General features: G+C 44.5%; 1 long non-coding RNA gene across 1 annotated transcript; it reads right to left on the bottom strand.

Annotated features, from left to right (window-relative positions):
* Nucleotides 1-2339: 2339 nt before the first annotated feature.
* LOC148143622 (uncharacterized) lies at nucleotides 2340-9303 on the bottom strand. Its single transcript, XR_015751278.1, has 3 exons — nucleotides 9262-9303; nucleotides 8122-8193; nucleotides 2340-2429 (listed from the first exon to the last, which is right to left on the bottom strand). It is a non-coding gene; the product is annotated as an uncharacterized LOC148143622 (long non-coding RNA).
* Between the last annotated feature and the right edge of the window lie 10068 nt (nucleotides 9304-19371).

The following is a 19371-nucleotide window of genomic DNA, read 5'->3' as shown; positions in this document are numbered from 1 at the left end:
TGGTGCATAGCCCGCTGATTCTTTTCTATTCATGTCTCCAACCAGATGCATTTTTTTCTTCTTCAGCTAATTGAAGCTGGAGAAGCCTGAAATCTTTAAAGGATTTCCTGCAAAACACTTTTATGCAAGATTTGGTTCAGTGGTGGATTTTCCAAAGCTTTGTTATTGTAGTTTTCAATTTGTCAAAAAAACTTTCAGTTGTTGTTGTCCAAGGCAGAGTAAATATTCATTTAAGATATAATTGAGATATATACATTCTTTACAATATTGTTCCATCATTACAAGTGATTGTCCATCATTTGGTACATTGAGCATCATCTTTTTGTGATTCAACAGATATGATTTGAAGTGAATTCTGCAAGATACTTTTGTATTTTATCTAACTTTGCTTTGTGTTAAAGATTTCCTTCGTGACATTTTAATTAAAATATCTCAATGTATAATAATGAAACAGCTAATTTATTCTGAAATTATTTCAATTAGTTGGTCGATTGCCAAATAATAGCTGCATAACTGTTGTAAATATTGACACCCAGGAAAGCTATTTTGTTTAATATATTTCCTTTGTAAAGATTTTATAAAATGATTGTATTTTCATATGAAATAAAATTTGCAGTGTTTTATTGAATGGTTGAAAGTAACTTTGCACTTAATTGCTCCATTTGGGATTAAACAGATTATTTTTATCAAAATCATACACTCACCATAAATTGTGAATATTAACAAACAAATGTTGCCATTTGCCATCGAATTGCCTCAAACACAATTTTAAATTCTTGAATGAGTTGAATAAGGGGTACACTGTGAATATTTATTGCGCATTTCTGAAATTCTCTGCACTGCCATTGCATTTGGTTAAACAAGATATGTAACCCTCCTCATAACTTTGTATTTCTTTGATATTTCATTTGCTATTGGTATTGCCCAAATAACTTCATCAAATGCCAAAACGTTTTTAAGCTCTGAATTTTCGGTCTGGTAATGTCATTCAGTTGTGAACAATCTGAAGATTAATTTCAATACATATAAGAATGTCAAAGAGATTGTGATAATAGAAAGTCAACATGTCGAATTGCCAATGAAATGTAAACCAAGGCTGCTCTTAATTTGGTACAGACTAAATTGCAATCAAAATGATAAGAATAAGTAGAAATAACGGCATTGTGCACAAACTGTTTGTAGTGAGTTCAGAATTTTTCTGATCATTTAATTCTGACACATGCAGTATGCAACACTTATTTGTTCATGGAATGTGAGCATCGCTGGCAGAGCCAGTATTTTTCATCATCCCCTCTTTCCCTTGAAAACTTGACTGCTAAGCACCCATATGAATATTGGGTGAGGAGACCATGAGGTTGAGTTGCAAGGCCTACTGTGGCATAACAAATTGTACTGGCTTACACTGCACCCTGACAAGACAGATTTTTGGGAGGAGAACAAAAATTGGAATTCCTACTTAAATAATAATGCTCCTATTTGTATCTCTCAAAGATATTGTTTGCTCCATAAATTTGTAATGGCTCTTTTGTTGAATTATTTTCCTGCGTCCGCATATATCTGGAATCATTTTCTTTTCAAGAATTTTGTATTAACGTTTGCGACTTACTGCTGCCATCATCCCTTCAAGATCATTCCAAATCGTAATAACTTGCTTACTTTCTTAAAAATTAAATCTTATCCCCCCGCCCCTTCTCCCCCACGCCCCGGCCCAAATCCCTTTTCTTATAAAGTGGCTGCACTATTTCGAACATGGTCACGCTTTCTAAATATTACCATGTACTTTTAATTATGAGATTTCAATGTGTCTTTTTAAATATAAAAATGCCCCTTCAAATGCAGTTATGCCCTTTAAATGTGCTGTGTTCCTCTAAGCGCAATCTTGCCCCTCGATATGACTATGTCTCTTAAAGGGTCATTTCTACTTATAAATAGGGCAACGTCTCTTCGAAATGTAGATTCAGTTAGATATGACTGGGACATTTTGCATATTAAGATATCCCTTTGAATGTGCCTACATCCCTTTTGAAATGTAATTTTGTCCATTTCAATCTATTTGCAGAAATAGCCCGTTAAATGTCCATGTCCCTTTTAAAATGCAGATTTCCCGCTTCAGGTAGCAGCAGTTGTAGCGTGTGGTGGCTGTTGCTTGGTGACAGTGAGGCTCCCCCGGCCCCGCCCATCCCCCCCGTGCAGACGTCACGCGGACGCGAAGGCGGTTGGGAGGAGAAGTCGCTCGAGCGGGGAAGCGGCGGGAGGGCGGCCGTTAGGAAAATGGCGCCGTGCGGCCCGGGGCAGACACCCGTCACTGGGCACCGCCGCCTTCCTGGCGCAGCTGCTGTGTCACGGCCACACCGGCCGGCTGTACAGCAGGCAGGAGCCGGGTGAGCATGCTGGAGGCGGATGTTCCTCAGTCATTGAAGGGGCCGGACCTGTTGAGAGAATGTTTAGTGAAGTGTGTGGTGTACTGAGCCTTATTAACATGGATATAGTTTGTAATTTGTCAAAGTATACATTTTATTATTTAGAAGGGTAGAGATGTACAGCACGGAAACAGACCCTTCGGTCCAACCCATCCATGCCAACCAGATATCCTAAATTAATCCGGTCCCACTTGCCAGCACTTGGCTCATATGCCTCTAAGCCCTTCCTATACGTATACCCATCCAGAGACCTTTTAAGTGCTTTAATTGTAGCAGCCTCCACCACTTCCTCGGGCAGCTCATTCCATTCACGTACCACCCTCTGCATGGAAACGTTGCCCCTTAGATAACTTTTATATCTTTCTGCTCTCACCCTGAACCTCGGCCCTCTAGTGCAGACCTTCACCCCCTACACTAGGGAAAAGACATAAGAAAGTTGAGCAGCCAGACAAGACGGAAAAGCCACAAAATATCAAGCCAGATGGGGGAAAAAAGTTGTGGTTCCATCTTTTTTTTTCCTATTGGCATTTGGACACTTCAAAATCTGTCAATAATGCCAGCATCACCACTGAGCATATTGCATACGTTCCTCTGTGTCAACAAGCATTGCGCATGTTCCTTGCTTTGGGTGTTACCCTTGTTCAGGACTGGGGGTGGGTGTTGGAAGAGCTGCAGAACAAGGGTGTGCTGGGAGCAGGGTGGTGAATTGGGGATAGGTGGAGACAAGTAGAGGGTACAAACTGGTTGGTCACTGGGAGGAAGGAATCTGGTTGGGGACAGGGAGGGGTGGGGAGGACCCTGGGAAGGGATTTGAGGAGTGGGGAAGGAGGTTATTTGAAATTGGAGAACTCAGTGTTGAGTCCTCCAGGCTGTAGGCTGCCCAGGTGGAAGATGTTGTGGTGTTCCTCCAATTTGTGGTTTGGTTTGTTGTGGCAATGGAGGCGGCCTAAGATGGTCATGTCAGAAATGGAGTGGGAAGGGGAATTAAAATGGGTGGTGACTGGGAGGTCCGGTCGGCCTCTGCAGATCCAGCTGTGACAGTCGGCGGTCCGTTCCCCACATTTACCCTCTGTCTCCCGAAGACCACAATTGGCAAACACATGGCAAATACAGTACCCCAATGTGAATTTAGAGCCTTTGCAGTGTGAAAAAAAGCAGAAAAGAGGTGCATTGTTTAAATGGTAACATATTGGGATATGGAGAAAGTGAGGACAGCAAATGCTGGAGATCAGAGTCGAAAGGTGTGGTGCTGGAAATGCTCAGTCAACACTCGATGAGCAGGAGAGTTGACGCTTCAGGCACGGGCCCTTCATCAGGAATGACGTGTGGATGTACAAAGGGGCCTCAGCGTCCTTCTACAACAGTCAGTGCCAGTTGTCAGGTGCAGTGAGCAATGCAAGTGGTATATTAGCAAGTGGAAATGAGTTCAGAAGTGGGGATGCCTGCCTGCAGTTAGGGGATCATTGAATATATTCAAGGCTGAGTTCATCTGATTTTTGAACAACAAAGAGGAGGATGTTTATGGGGGGAAGGTGAGAAAATGGCTTTTAAGACCAGTACAGAACAGTTACAGAGTCATACAACATAGAAACAGACCCTTCAGTCCAACTAATCCATGCTGACTATGTTCTCAAACTGAACTAGTCATACCTCTGAACCTTTCCTATTCATGTACTTATCCAAACGTCTTTTAAATGTTGTTACTGTACCTGCATCCACCACTGTGTCGGGATGTTCATTCCACACACAAACCACTCTTTAAAAAAATAATGCTGCCCCTCAAGTCTTTTTAAAATCTTTCTCCTCTCACTTTCAAAGTTTGCTCTCTAATCTTAAAATCCCCGCCCGTGGGGATTGACACCCACCATTCACCTCATCTACCCCCCCTCATGATTTTATAAATCTCTAAGGATACCTCTGAACCTCCTGTGCTCCAGTGAGAAAAGTCCCAGCCTATCCACATCGATGTAGGTAGATTAATATCCAGTTATGATTAGATTAGATTAGATTACAGTGTGGAAACAGGCCCTTCGGCCCAACAAGTCCACACCGACCCGCCGAAGCGAAACCCACCCATACCCCTACATTTACCCCTTACCTGACACTACGGGCAATTTAGCATAGCCAATTCATCTGACCCTGCACATCTTTGGACTGTGGGAGGAAACCAGAGCACCCGGAGGAAACCCACGCAGACACGGGGAGAACGTGCAAACTCCACACAGTCAGTCGCCTGAGGCGGGAATTAAACCCGGGTCTCTGGCGCTGTGAGGCAGCAGTGCTAACCACTGTGCCACCGTGCCGCCCACCGTGCCAGTTATGTCCGGGACTTTGGTGGAAAGTGGGAATTCACTGCACTGTAGGGATGAAACCCTACCCTATCCAGACATTTCCCCCTGCTGGTCGATAAGACTAGGCCACATAATTTGGAGGACTGGATTTCGGACAGAGATGAGGAGGAACTATTTTTCCTGGATAGTAGTCAATCTATGGAATTCTCTGCCCAAGGAAGCAGTAGAGATAGCCTCATTAAGTATATTGAAGACACAGTTGGTTAGGTTTTTGCATGGTAGGTTAATTAAGGATAGTTGGGATAATGCAGGGAGGAGGAGGTGGGACGATAGACAGTTTTACCATTATTTTAATGAATGGCGGAGCAGGCTGGATGGGCCAAATGGCCTATTCCTGCTTCTATTACTATGAAACAATAACCCTGCATTTCCCATGGCTAACCCACCTAACCTGCACATCCCTGGACATGATGAGCAATTTTGCCTGGTCAATCCAAATCAAGGCTGGTGAGCAATGTAGTGATGTGGGAAATTAACATCAGAGAATGATAGAAAGGGACAAGGAGAGTAAATATACCAGCAATCAAAACTGGATTCTGAAGATCACAAAAATGGAAACAAAAAGTAGTGTTTCTGCATGTGTGCTGCACTGTAACAAAAGTAAATGAATTGTCTGCACACATTCAAGAGAATAATTATGATCTGAGGCTCCTTACAGAATGACAAGGCTTCAGGATGACAAGGATTGGATCCTGAATATCGAGGTGGTAGTCAAATGGGAAGCGAGGTAAAGGTAGAGGGTTGCCACTGCTAATCAAAGCACTGACCACAGGGAAGTCTGGTGTCCGCTCTGATTTCAGGTCCTCATTTCTCTGTCCTCTGATCTCCCTGTTCCCACTGAATAAGATATCAGTCTGTTCTCAGCACTACTGGATTTCTGCTGAAGCTTTGACCCCCACCCCCTCTTTTTACACCTTCTGGAACAATAAAATATTCAGTCAGTCAATCAAAGCCCAATGCACAATCTCCCAGTCTCCCAACCAACCAGACACAAAAGTGTACTCATAGCAGAGAATCAAACAAGAAAAATGAAACAACATGAGAAACAAATAGGTGCTAGTGCTTAATGTGTGTTCATTAGGAAGCAAACCAGAAATAGGACTCTCCCAGGATTCTGATTGTGCCCAACTTGAGGATCCTCTCTCCCTTACATCTGTTAGTACCCAGCTATGATTTACAATATTTACACCAGAAATGAAGCATCTTCTCAAATAGAGATAGACACGTACAGCACGGAAGTAGACTTTCTCTCTCTCGCGCGCGCGTACACACAAGTCCATGGGGGTGAATTTTTATTTGCAGATACATTCTATTTTGCTTAAAGATGCACAATCTGCAGACAGTCAATACATATAATATTTTGTAAATTTGACTTTGGAAATAGAACAAGGTTTGGACTCTGACCTCATACATTTAATGCTTTGTCTGAGCTGAGATGTCATCTTTTGTTATGTTGAGTTATGTTGAGAAGTGCCTTACAGGAAGTTGGAGATTTACATATTAATGATGCCTGCAACCCATTTGAAAAGTTGGAAGACTTAACAATCCAGGTTTATTCAATGTATAATTTCAGTGGCAAGACACTGCAATGTTTTTCCATAAATTCTGTCCCTTATGATCTTATTCTCCACAACCACCTGATGAAAGAGTTTCGTGCCGAAAGCCAGTGCTTCCAAATAGCTTGGTGTTATGTGATTTTTTTTTTTACTCCTGTTTTTTTTTTGTACTCCGGTTTTTTTTAAACCCCCACAATACCGCCTACCCGCGGTAGTGCTTATTTTTTTCCCCAGTGTGTGTGTGCAGGTGTGAGACACAGTGAAATACACAAAGTGAACGAATCTTTATTCAATTTCCACCACCAGGAAGATAGGAAAACACCCGAGTGGCCAGTGTCAAGCAGTGCCCTTCACATCAAAGGGCAGCGCTGTGTGATCAAAACAGTGAAGGGGAGGGTAGGGACTAAATCAAAATAGAGTTGAAGGGGGAAATAATGCACTCCACTCCCTGCGGCGCCCACCTCTCCCTGAACAACTCCAGGGTGTTGGTCGACACCGCGTGCTCTTTCTCCAAGGACACCCGGGCTCTAACGTAACCGCGGAAGCCCGGCAGTCGGCCCTAACAACCCCCACCACGGCCCGCTGCCTGGACCTATTTATGGCCAGTTTGGCCAGGCCCAGGAGCAGACCCACGAGGAGGTCTTCAGACCTGCCCTCCCTCCTCCGTACCGGGTGCCCGAAGATCAGGAGCGTGGGACTGAAGTGCAACCAAAAGCAGAGGAGGAGGTTTTTAAGAAAATCAAAAAGGGAGTGCAAACGCCCACACCCAATATATTATGTGATTTTTAACTTTGACCAGGTTAGGATGGATTGGCCAGACTCAAATTACCCATAGTGCCCAGGGATGTCCAGGTTAGGTGCATTAGTCAGGGGTGAATGTAAAGAAATGGGGGTAGGGGAGTTACTTTCTGGAGGGTCGGGTGGACCCGTTGGGTCGAGTAACCTGCTTCCACACTGTGGGGATTCTCTGGAGAGAAGAGATTTCTGCAAACTATGCAGGGCAGCACAGGTGTCTCCATGTGAGTTTGTGCGTGACTGTGTTTTTGCATGCGTGCTTGCTTGGTGAAGTGAGTGTTATGGAGTATCAGCCTGTGCGAGGGTGAGTATTGGGGATGTGTGTGTGTCAGAGAGTATGTGCATAAGAGAGGTGTGGATAAAAGCCAGGGGTTGCGTTTTGCTAAAACAAGGGCGGGCAAGAGGGTCTGCAGAGGCTGACTAGATGTCCCAGTCACCACCCATTTTAATTCCTGTTCCCTCTCCTTTTCTGACATGACCAGCTTTGGCCTCCTTCATTGCCACAACGATCCAATCCACAAATTGGAGGAACAACACGTCACCTTCCCCCTGGAGTTGTCTAATTTCTCCCCTTCCATCCCCCAACTCCCTTCACGGCCTCTGCCCCTCTCATTCACTCTTCCCTGCCACCAACCAGATTCCTTCCTCCCATCGACCATCAGGTCGTCCCCTCTGTCTTCACCAATCCCCACTTCAACACCTTGTCCCCGGCACTCCTTTATCTGCATCTTGTTCTACACCCATCCCCCATCCGGAAGAAGGATTACACCTGAAACGTCGGCTTCTCCACCTCCTGATGCTGCCTGGCTTGCTGTGTTCTTCCAGCCTCCTGACTGTCTATATTGTCAATCAAGATACAGACCTGGACCAACTGTTCCAGAGTCTGTCCCCTCCCTGGATTCACTCCCTTTCCATTCAGTTGCTGCAAGTCAACAATTGAACCCCAGAATGAAAAAATAAATTGAAAAAGTGGGTGAGAAAAGAGAGTATTTTACTCACAGATGTTGGACAGAGGAAGAAAGTTGCAGTCTGGGGTGAAGCTCAATCTTCATTCAGAGAGAGGAGCAGCATCTGTAATCAAATAGACAGAGTCATAGATGTACAGCATAGAAACAGACCCTTCACTCGAACCTGTCCATGAGGAGCAGATATCCTAACCCAATCTAGTCCCACTTGCCAGCACCTAACCCATATCCCTCCAAACCCTTCCTATTCATAAACCCATCCAGATGCCTTTTAAATGTTGCAATTGTATGAGTGTCCACCACTTCCTCTGGCAGCTTACTCCTTAAATGCACCACACTCTGCGTGGAAAAGTTGCCCCTCAGAACTCATATCTTTCCCCTCACTGAAAACCTATGTCTCTATTTCCCCCCCCCCCCCCCCCCCCCACAACCCCGCCACTGACTCCAGGGAAACGACCTTGTCTATTTATCCTCAGCCTCTGACCCTGCAGAGAAAATATCCCTGGCCGACTCAGCCTCTCCTTGTAGCTGAAACCCTCCAACTCTGGCAACAGCCTTGTAAATCTTTTCTGATCCTTTTCAAAGTTTCACAACATCTTTCCGATAGAAAGGAGACAAGAAATGGATGTAGCATTCCAAATGTGGCTTAACCAATGTCCAGCACAGCCACAACGTGACCTCCCATACTCAATGCTGTGACCAATAATGGAAAGCATACCAAACACTGCCTTCACTATTCTGTCTACCTGAGACTCCATTTTCAATGAAGTATGAACCTGCACTCCAAGGTCTCTTTATTCTGCAACACTCCCCAGTCAGTCCTGCCTGGATTGCTTGACCAAAATGTATTTCTCTAAATTAAACTCCATCTCCCATTGGCCTATCTGATCAATTCTAATTTATCGTGAACACTTTTTCTCTCATTCTGCAGAAGCTGAAAGTCTCCATTCCTTCATACCCTCCCTTGATGCTGCCTGACCTGTTGTGCTTTTCCAACACCACACTCTCGACTCTGATCTTCAGCATCTGCAGTAGTCATTTCTCCAACATTTCCAGAGTTTGCCCCTCCCCCCTCGATTCACTCTCTTCCGTTTCAGTTGCTGCAAGTCAACAACTGAAGCCCCGAATGAAAAATAAATGGAAAAAGAGGGTGAGAAAAGAGTGCCATACTCACAGATGTTGGACAAAGGAAGGAAGTTAGTCTGGGGTGAAGCTCAATCTTCATTTAGAGAGAGAGGAACAGCAGCAGCTTCAGAAGGACATGGTCCACCTTCCACATTCAGACAGTAGGCGGGCTCTGATTGGCAGGAGGATAAGTTTCCTTCCAGTCCGCCAAATGCTCTCCATTGGTCCATGAATGTCGCGAGCCGTTTCCGGGGACAGCGATGAGCATGCAGTTTTTGCTGACACCGGCTAACCCGCACAGACCTTGCTAACACCGAGGAGCATGTGCAGTATGCTCTGGAGATGCTGCTGTTACTGACAGAATTTAATTGGTCAAATGCTAATATGAAAAAAAAAGAGTAGAGCCACAATTGTGTTCTCCTGTAGCTTGACATAACCGTACATGCTTGTCGCTATTTTTGCTATTTGTCTTACCGACACCACTCATGATTTTCTAAGTCTCAATAAGGTCACCCCTCAACCTCCTGCACTCCACTGAAAAAAGTCCCAGTCTCTCCTTATAACTCAATCCCTCCAGTCCTGGCAACATCCTGGAAAATGTTTTCCAAACCCCCTCCAATAGTATTCTTCCTATTACACGGCGACCAGAACTGTATTCAGTACTCAAAGTGGCTTCACCAACATCCTGGACATCCTCAACATGATGTCCCAAATCCTATCTCAACGGTGTGAACAATGAAGGCAATGCTGCTAAATGCCTTCTTAACCATCCTGTGTCCCAGCAATGCACCTTTCAAAGAACAATGTACCTGAAAGCCACCATGTCTCTCTGTTCTACAACACGACCCAGTGCCCTACCATTACCTGTACAAGTCCTGCCCTTGTTTTAGCAAAATGCAACCCCTCGCTTTTATCCACAACTCTGTCATAAACATGCTGTCTCTCAGACACACACACATATGCACCACCCACCCCAACCAAAATACTCAACCCTCTTACAGACTTCTACTCCATCACACTCACACTTTACCAGGCATGCACACACGCAAACACACACACACACTCACACACAGATAATAGTCTATGGGGTGAATTTGCATTTGCAGATACATTCAATTTTGCTCAAAAAGTGCACAATCTGCAGGCAGTTAATCCATGTAATATTTTATAAATTCCTACTTTGGAAATAGAACCAGTCTGATTCAAGCAAGAATGGGATACAGACAGACTTGAACCTCACACCTTTCATGCATTATATGAGCTGAGATGTCACCTATTTTTATAAAACCTTTATAAAACATTTGAGAATGGGGACTTAAAAATAGTTCTGGGGTTTACATATGAATGAACGGAAACCTGCAACCCATTCTAAAAGATGAAAGACTTACTATCATTCTAGGTTTGTTCAGTATATCCCATCAGTTGCACGACACTGTGATCTTTTACTATAAATTGTGTCTTATGATCCTGCTCTACAGCTACCCGATGAAGGAGCATCGCTCTGAAAGCTAGTGCTTCCAAATAAACCTATTGGACTATAACTGGTGTTGTGTTTTTAACTTTGTTTACCCCAGTCCAACACTGGCTCCTCCACATCATTTCTACTGGAGACAGCCCATACCTCCCAGTGCTGTCTGTAAACATTACGATGCCGATGAAATGACGCAGTAACCGCACTCCTGAAAAATTTACAATTTCAAATGATATTAGCTAGTCATTCACTGCTCCATCTGATACATGACATTGGAAACTTAGTGCAGGAGGCTGAAAGAAATGAGCAGCTTTAACACAAAAACCTCTTGGAGGTCAAAGCTTTCAACTGTACCATTCAAAATCAGAGACAATTACACAGAGTGGTGAACTAAGCCCAGACAATCACAAAGGTCAACCTCCCATCTATATAATCCATCTATCAGGCCCACTGTCAAGGAAAGGCCGCCAGCATTCTCAAAGACCCATCACAGCCTGGCAATGTTTTTCTTCAACCTCTACCATCGGGGTGGATAGTACAGAAACCTGAACACATGCACCAGCCAGTTTTGAAACAGTTCCTACCACACTGTGGTTAGAATACTGAATGGACTCTCAAACTCTTAACATTCACCTGGACCTGTGTTTTTGTTTTTGCTGCTGTTTATTTATTATTTACATATCTTTGCTACTTAACTCTGATCTGCCTGTACTGCTCACAAGACAAAGCTTTTCACTGTATCGCGGCACACGTGACAATAAATCAATTCAATGGGAGTCTGAGCCCTTCAGTAAATTCTGGTAACCTTTACTGCGACCCAACTTTGTTACAACTGCAGATCCCCCCCAGCAAAAAGGTGTTGAGAATGTAGCTTTTTCTTTTAAACAGCTCAAGGCCCAAGTGCTACACTCCTCCCACCCCCCACTTTCTTTACTATTGGTCAGCACCAAGCTGTCCCTTTGTAATTGGATCCTTGGTACAGCCTTAACCTGTATTGCCTCACTCAGCAATTTCAACCCACCACCTGTATCCAAGTACATTTCTCCCCACTCATTTGCTGGGGGTGGCAGTGTAGAGTCAACCACACTGCTATGGGTCTGGAGTCACGCAAAGGCCAGACCGGGTAAAGGATGCAGCTGGTTTTCAGTATCAGTGGGACTGGATGAGAGACCCTACTGTTGCAGCGCACTGAGTGTGGAGTCTAAAACAGATCTACAGGCCTGGAAAGAGGAATTCACAGCAGGAAGGGCCTGTACAATTGTGTGCAGCTGAAGCTTTAGCCATGAAGAAACCCGAGGAATTCCGCCCTGTGGTGAAACTGTGGAATTGTGGCAACTGCGGAAAAGGCTTCTGTTTCCCGTCTGTGTTGGAGACTCATCAGCGCAGTCACACCAGGGAGAGGCCAATCTCCTGTCCTGACTGAATGAATCCTTTCCCACAACGGCAGTTTCCTTCCCGAAAAAGGACATGAGTGAATCAGATGGGGGTTTTCTCCAGCTCCCCCCACCCATGAAAACAGTTTCATCATTAGATTCTGAACCGAGATTTCTGACCAAATTCCAATTTCGCCATCTGACTAAGCGGGATTCGAACCCGGGAGTCTCAAGAACTGGGTTGATAATCCAGTCAATAACGGTACTCTGTCATCACTCCTTCAATCCCCTTGCGATGGCACATGAACTCTCTGGTGCCTCCGCAGGTGGGAGGAGCGGGTGAAGCCCTTCCCACAGTGAGGGCAGTTGAACGGCCTCTCCCTGGTGTGGACCCACCGGTGTCTCAGCAGGTTGGAGGAATCGCTGAAGGCCTTCCCACACTCGGGGCAACTGAAGGGCCTCTCCCCAGTGTGGACCTGCTTGTGTTTCAGCCTGAGGAATGGCTGAAGGCCTTCCCGCACTTGGTGCAGGGGAAGGGCCTCTCCCCTGTGTGGACCCGCTGGTGGGTCAGTAGGTTGGAAGCCCAGATAAAGCCCTTCCTACACATGGGGCAACTGTAGGGCCTCTCCCGTGTGGACCCACTGGTGCCTCAGCAGGGCAGAGACCTGGGTAAAGCCCTTTCTGCACTCGGGGCAGGTGAACGGCCTCTCCCCCGTGTGGACCCGCTGGTGGGTCAGTAGGTTGGAGGAATTGACGAAGCCCTTCTCACACTCAGGGCAGGAGAACGGTCTCTCCCCGGTGTGACTGCGCCGATGAGTCTCCAACACAGACAGGAAACAGAAGCCTTTCCCGCAGTTGCCACACTTCCACGGTTTCTCCACAGGACAGGATTCATTGGGTTTCTTCATGGTTAAAGCTTCAGCTGCACACAAAGTTGTGTACAGGCCCTTCCTGCTGTGAGTTCCTCTTTCCAGGCCCGTATATCTGTTTCAGGCTGCACACTCAGTGCGCTGCAACAGTAAGGTCTCTCATCCAGTCCCATTGATACTGAAAACGCACGCATGCAGGAACCAAAAGCTTTGCTCCTTTTCATAGATCCATAGTTGAAAATTGTTGCGGTCTCAATGGATTGAATGACTGTCAGACATTGACATCAAAGTGAGGATTGCAGACACTGGATAGTCAGAGTCGGAAAGTGCGGCACTGGCAAAACACAGCAGGTCAGGCAGCATCTGAGGAGCAGCAAAGTCTGTTTTGGGCATAAGCCCTTCATCTGCTGATATTGAAACTTCCGTCTTCAGATCTTCAAATACTCTGTTAAAAGAGATTACAAAAGTCGTCACTGTCAGTCCAGGGTAGAAATTCAGAACAAGGAATTTTACTTGCCGTTGAACATTCTTTTCTTTTGTTATTTCATAAATTTGAAAGCACCATCCCACTCTCTCTCCCCCTCTGTTCTAACTCTGCTCTAACAAATTCTCCTGAAGGTGCTGATTCAGCATCTTACAGGGGCAGAAAAGCAAAAACGTCAGGACTGATATCACTGAATTTTGGATAACTCCACCTGAAAGTTAATATCTTTCACGACAACATTGGGATATTGCCGAGAGTGAGCAGGTCTGATTTTGGGAAACAAAACAAGTGTAAATTCAGGTTGAACTTGCAATACAGCTTCTTGAGAAAAAAACAGACATGAAATGGTTAACATCCCGGGAGGTGGGAGTGGAATGAGATATTAAGGCTTTGACACCGACACCAGAGAGAGACTGAACATACAGACATGGCAAATGTCTAGTGGAAAGCCAGAGTCAGAGATATACAGCACAGAAACTCTCAGTCCAACTTGTCCATGCCGACCAGATATCCCAAATTAATATCACCCCGTTTGCTGGCACCTGGCTTCTATTCCTCTATACCCTTCCAATTCATATACCCATCCAGATGCCTTTTAAATGCTGTAATTGTACAAGCCTCCACCACTTTCTCTGGTAGCTCATTCGTTGCAAGCACCACCCTCTGAATGAAAAAGATGCCCGAGGTCCCTTTTAAATCTGCACCCCCATCCCACAGCTCTCACCCTGAACCTGTTACCCTCTAGCTCTGAACTCTCCCATCCCAAGGAAAAGGCCTTGTCTATTTACCCTATCCATGCCTCTCATGATTTTATAAACGTCTATAAGGTCACCTCTCAGCCTCCGGCACGCAAGGGGAAATAGCCCAAGTCTGTTTGGCCTCTCGCTATCACTCAAACCCCCTGGCTACATCATTGTAAATCTTTTCTGAACCCTTTCCAGCTTCACAACATCTTTCCAATAGGAGGGAGACCCGAATTGCACACAATCTCCCAAAAATTGCAATGGTTCTGTTGGCCAATGGCAATTAAATTCCAAAATGTTAATTCCTTCATGAGAAGGGAATAATTGGCAATGTAGCTGTCAGAGGTCCCTTGCGGAAGAGTGAAGAACTGAGTGAGAACTTTCCATTACGATGGAGAGCAACAGAGTTGATACTGAGACTGGGGACTTAAATCTAAAGCAAGGAAATTACAGGCACAAACAGGCTGCAACAAACGAGGGCACATTATTGAAAGAAATGACAAACATTTAGATAGCACCTGGAGCAACTGCAATAGTTGTTCCATCCTGTCTGAAAAATAAAACAAAAGGTGGCCCAGCCACCGCTAACAAGGGATATTATGGACAGGACTGGATCCAAAGAAGTGGCATACAAATTAGCTAAAAAAAAAAGCAGCTCGTCTGAAGACTGGGAGCAGTTCAGGTTTCAACAAAAGGATTGATTAAAAGGGGAAAATGGGGTATGTGAAGAGGGAAAAAAGGATTGGTGAAAACAATTACAATTAGAAACAGGCAAAGTTCTCATGTGGAACAAAGATGGCAGACCAATTAACCACATATGTTGCTGATATAATCACAAAAGGAGGGCACAAATAACGTCCCCAAAATGTTGGGGAACACATGGTCCATTGAGAGCAGAACTGAAGGAACTGAGTAGTCGTAGGGAAATGGTGTTGGAGAAATTGATGGGATTAAAAGTTTACAAATCCCCAGCACCTGGTAATCCACACCTCAGACTATGGCCCGAGATGCATCATGCAGTTGTCCAATTTAGGCTGATCTTAGCAGGACTTCAACACATAATGATAACGTCTTTGGGAGTATTGCTTAACAAAGAGACCTTGGAGTCTAGGTTCATAGCTTCTTAAAAATACATTAGGGAAGTGCGGTGGAGATGGTGGATTCATTAGTTATAATATTCCAAAGTTCTCTAGACGTGAGAAAGATTCATTGAGTTTATTTAAGACTGAGATAGGTAGGTTGTTGATTGTCAAGGTGATCAAAGGTTATGGGGAGAAAGTGGGAGAATGGGGTTGAGAAACCAGTCAACCATGGTGGAGCAGACTCGATGGGCTGAATGGCCTCATTTCTACTCCTATATCTTATGGTCTTATGGTTCCAGTGGATTTGAAAAATGCTAATGTAACACCTGTATTCAAAAAGGGAGGGAGGCAATATGTGGGAAATTGCAGACCAGTTAGTTTAACACCTGTTGTTAGAATCAATTATAAAGGAAGCAATATCAGAACATTTTGAAAGTCAAAATTCCATCCATCAGAGTCAGCATGGTTTTATGAAGGGCAAAATCAGATTTGACTAAGTTCTTCAAAGATGTAACAAGCATAGTGGATAATGGTGATCCTGTAGATTTAATATATGTGGCCTTTCAGAAGGCATTTGCTGAAGTGCCACACAAAAAGTTAATTCACAGGTGGGATCATATGGGATTAGGGGTAATTTATCAGCTTCAATACGTGACTCGCTGATCGGCAGAAGACAGACAGTCCGAATCTATGGCTTTTTTTCTGGATGGCAAGATGTAACTAGTGAGGTGCCACAGGGTTGGGTCCTTGGACCCCAGCTATTTACAATCCACATTAGTGACTTGGATACAGGGATAAAAGGCTCTATTGCCAAATTTGTGAATGACACAAAAATAGGTGGGACGGTAAATTGCAATGAGGAAATAAGAACCTTACAAATGGATATAGATAGGTGAGGAGAGTGGGCCCAAATGTGGCAGATGGAGTTTAAGGTGGATAAGTGTGAGATCATGCATTTTGGTCAAAAAAAAAGGAAGGTGATCTACTGTCTAAATGGGGAGAGACTTTGGGGTGCTCTGGTGCAGAGGGATCTGGGTATCCTCATTAATACGTCACAGAAAACTAGCATGCAGGTACAGTAGATAAGAAAGAAAGTGAATGCAATGTTGGCTTTGATAGCTAAAGGAATAGAATACAAAAGGTCAGGAAATGTTGCTGCAACTATACATGGCATTGCTGAGGCCGGACCTGGAGGATTGTGCCCAGTTTTAGACCCTTATTTCCCTTTATATGGTTATGGTAGGGGATTTAACTGTCCAAACATAGACCAGGACTGCCATAGGTTTAAGGATTTCGTTGGAGAGGAATTTAAGTGTGTACAAGAAAATTTCTGATTCAGTATGTGGATGTATCTACTAGAGAAGGTACAAAACTTGACTTACTCTTGGGAAATAAGGCAGGGAAGGTGACAGAGGTATCAGTGGGGGAGCACTTTGGTTCAGCAACCATAATTCTGTAGGTTTTAAAATAGTGATGGAAAAGGATACTCTTAGAAGAGTATAAAGGTACAAAGTATAAACAAGCATACTTAAGAGGGAAATCAGGAGGGCAAAAGGATAGACCAGATCTAAAAGTTGAAGTTCTAAATTGGAGGAAGCCTAATTCTGAGGAGACCAGAGATGGTATATTCCTGTTGGGGTGAAAGGAAAGTCTGATAGGTGTAGGGAATGCTGGATGACTAGAGAAATTGAGGGTTTGATTCAAAAAATGAAGGAAGCTTATGTCAGGTATAGACAGGATAGATTGAGTGAATTCTTAGAAGAGTATAAAGGTACAAAGTATAAACAAGTATACTTAAGAGGGAAATCAGGAGGGCAAAAAGGGGACATGAGATAGCTTTGGAAAATAGGGTGAAGGAGAATCAAAAGGGTTTTTACAAATACATTAAGGACAAGAGGGTAACTAGGGAGAGAATGGGGCACCTCAAAGATCAGCAAGGCGGATTGTGTGTGGAACCGCAGAAAATGGGGGAGATACTAAATGAGTATTTTGCATCAGTATTTACTGTGGAAAAGGTTATGGAAGATATAGACTGTAGGTGGTGACATCTTGAAAAATGTCCATATTACAGAGGTGGTGGTGCTGGATGTCTCGAAACACAAAGGTGGATAAATACCTAGTACCTTATCAGGTGCCCCTAGAACTCTGTGGGAATCTAGGGAAGTGATTGCTGGACCCCTTGCTGAGATATCTGTAAATCAATCACAGGAGAGGTACCAGAAGTCCAGTAGTTGGTTAACTTCTGAACTCAATTTTTCTTGCTAATGTACCATTGCCTTGCTGATTGCTTGTTGCTCCTGTCTGACAACTGGCATTGACTGGTGTAGGAGGACGCTGAGGCCACTTTGTACGCCCATTCCTGATGAAAGACCCATGCCCAAAACGGCGACTCTCCTGCTCCTCCGTTGCTGTCTGACCTGCTGTGTTTTTCCAGCACCACATTTTTCGACTCTGATCTCCAGTTCTCACTTTATCCACATCCCAATATATCACCATTTAAATAATGCACCTCCTTTCTGCTTTCTTTTTTGGCAGCAAATGCTATAACTTCACATTGTGGTACTGTATTTGCCATGTGTTTGTCAACTGTGGACTTCTCTACATCGGGGAGATCAAGAGTAAACTTGAGGAACGGTTCGCCGAACATCGCAGCCGGGTCCGCAGAGACTGACTGGTCCTCCCAGTCACGACCCATTTTAATATCCCATCTACAGTTCCCCCTACACTCTCCCCCACCGCCCACTCCGCCACGAAGAAGGTTTACACCCAAAACATCGCCTTGTCCACCCCCTTATGCTACCTGGCTTAGTGTGTTCTTGAGTCTCCTGCCGATGTATTTTGCCAATTGAGACACAGACCAATTTTTCCAGAGTATGTCTCTGCCTGGATTCACTCCTTTTCCTTTCAGTTACTGCAAACCAACAACCGAACCCCAGAATGAAAAAAAGTGAAATGGAAAAAGTGGGTGAGAAAAGGGACTACCATACTCACAGATGTTGGACGGACAAAGGAAGTTATAGTCTGGGGTGAAGCTCAATCTACATTCCAAAGAGAGGAGCACGAGCAGCAGCTTCAGAAGCTCGTAGTCCAACTTCCGCATTCAGACAATGCGGTGGCTCTGATTGGCAGGAAGACCAATCTCCTTCTGGTCCTCCAGGGCTTCCGATTGGTCCATCAAAAACAGGTCGCGCGCCTTTCGTTTGGGCAGCGATGAGCATGCGCACTGCGTTGCTGACACCAGCAAATATTGGCAATATACTCTTGTGGGGATGCTAGTTTTACGGACAGATTTTAAGTGTCCAAATGCAAATAGGAAAACAAAGATGGGGCAACAATTTTGTTCCCCCGTGGTTCGACATTTTATTGTTTTTGCATTTTGTCTGGCTGATCAACTTTTGTATGTCTTTTCCGCATGTTTGGGGGGAGGGGAGCCCAGAACTGGAGGGCATAGGTTGAGGATGAGAGGGGAAAGATTTCTGAGGATCTTAAAGGCCAACCTTTTTGTACAAAGGGTGGTATGTGTATGCAATGAAGTGGTGGAGGCTGGTACAGTTACAATATTTAAAATGCATTCTCATAGGGCTATGAATAGGAAAGATTCAGAGGGAAATGGGCCAAATGCTGGCAAATGGGTCACTAGATTAATTTAATTTGTTTCTGTGCTATACAAATCTATAACTCTATTTTGACATAGTCAGAACCAATTTCATGAGACTAAGAATAGGCCATTCACCCCTTACAGCCTGTCCTGAGCTGTGGCCTAACTGCGCCTATTTCAATGCAAGTTTCAGAAGAATACAGCAGCTCTTAAAAATTGAACATGCTTTCAGACTTTAATGATGTTTCTGAATGTATCATTTTAGCTATTCTCAATTTTAAAGATCAGCCATTTGTCACCCGTCCTGACTCCCAGTTGAGACATCACCATCTATTCTCTCTCTTTTCTGAAAAGGCCTTGATACAGTGATCAAAGAGGGCTCGAGGCATGAGAAAGGATGGGGAGAAAAGAGAGAGAATGGATGAGAGGGCAGAGGGTGGTGTGTCGAGAAACAGAAAATGGACAGGAACAGAGGGTGGTGTCTAGAGAAAGATTGGGGGGCAGAGGTTAGTGGGGGGGCAAGAGAAAGACCTGCAGGG

The sequence above is a fragment of the Chiloscyllium plagiosum genome, unplaced genomic scaffold, assembly GCF_037043375.1.
Source record: "Chiloscyllium plagiosum isolate Xiang-an unplaced genomic scaffold, Cpla_swu_hap1 HiC_scaffold_27, whole genome shotgun sequence".
In the NCBI taxonomy this organism is placed as follows: domain Eukaryota; kingdom Metazoa; phylum Chordata; class Chondrichthyes; order Orectolobiformes; family Hemiscylliidae; genus Chiloscyllium; species Chiloscyllium plagiosum.
The sequence above is the reverse complement of the archived record's forward strand: the minus strand, read 5'-3'. Positions and strand labels throughout refer to the sequence as shown.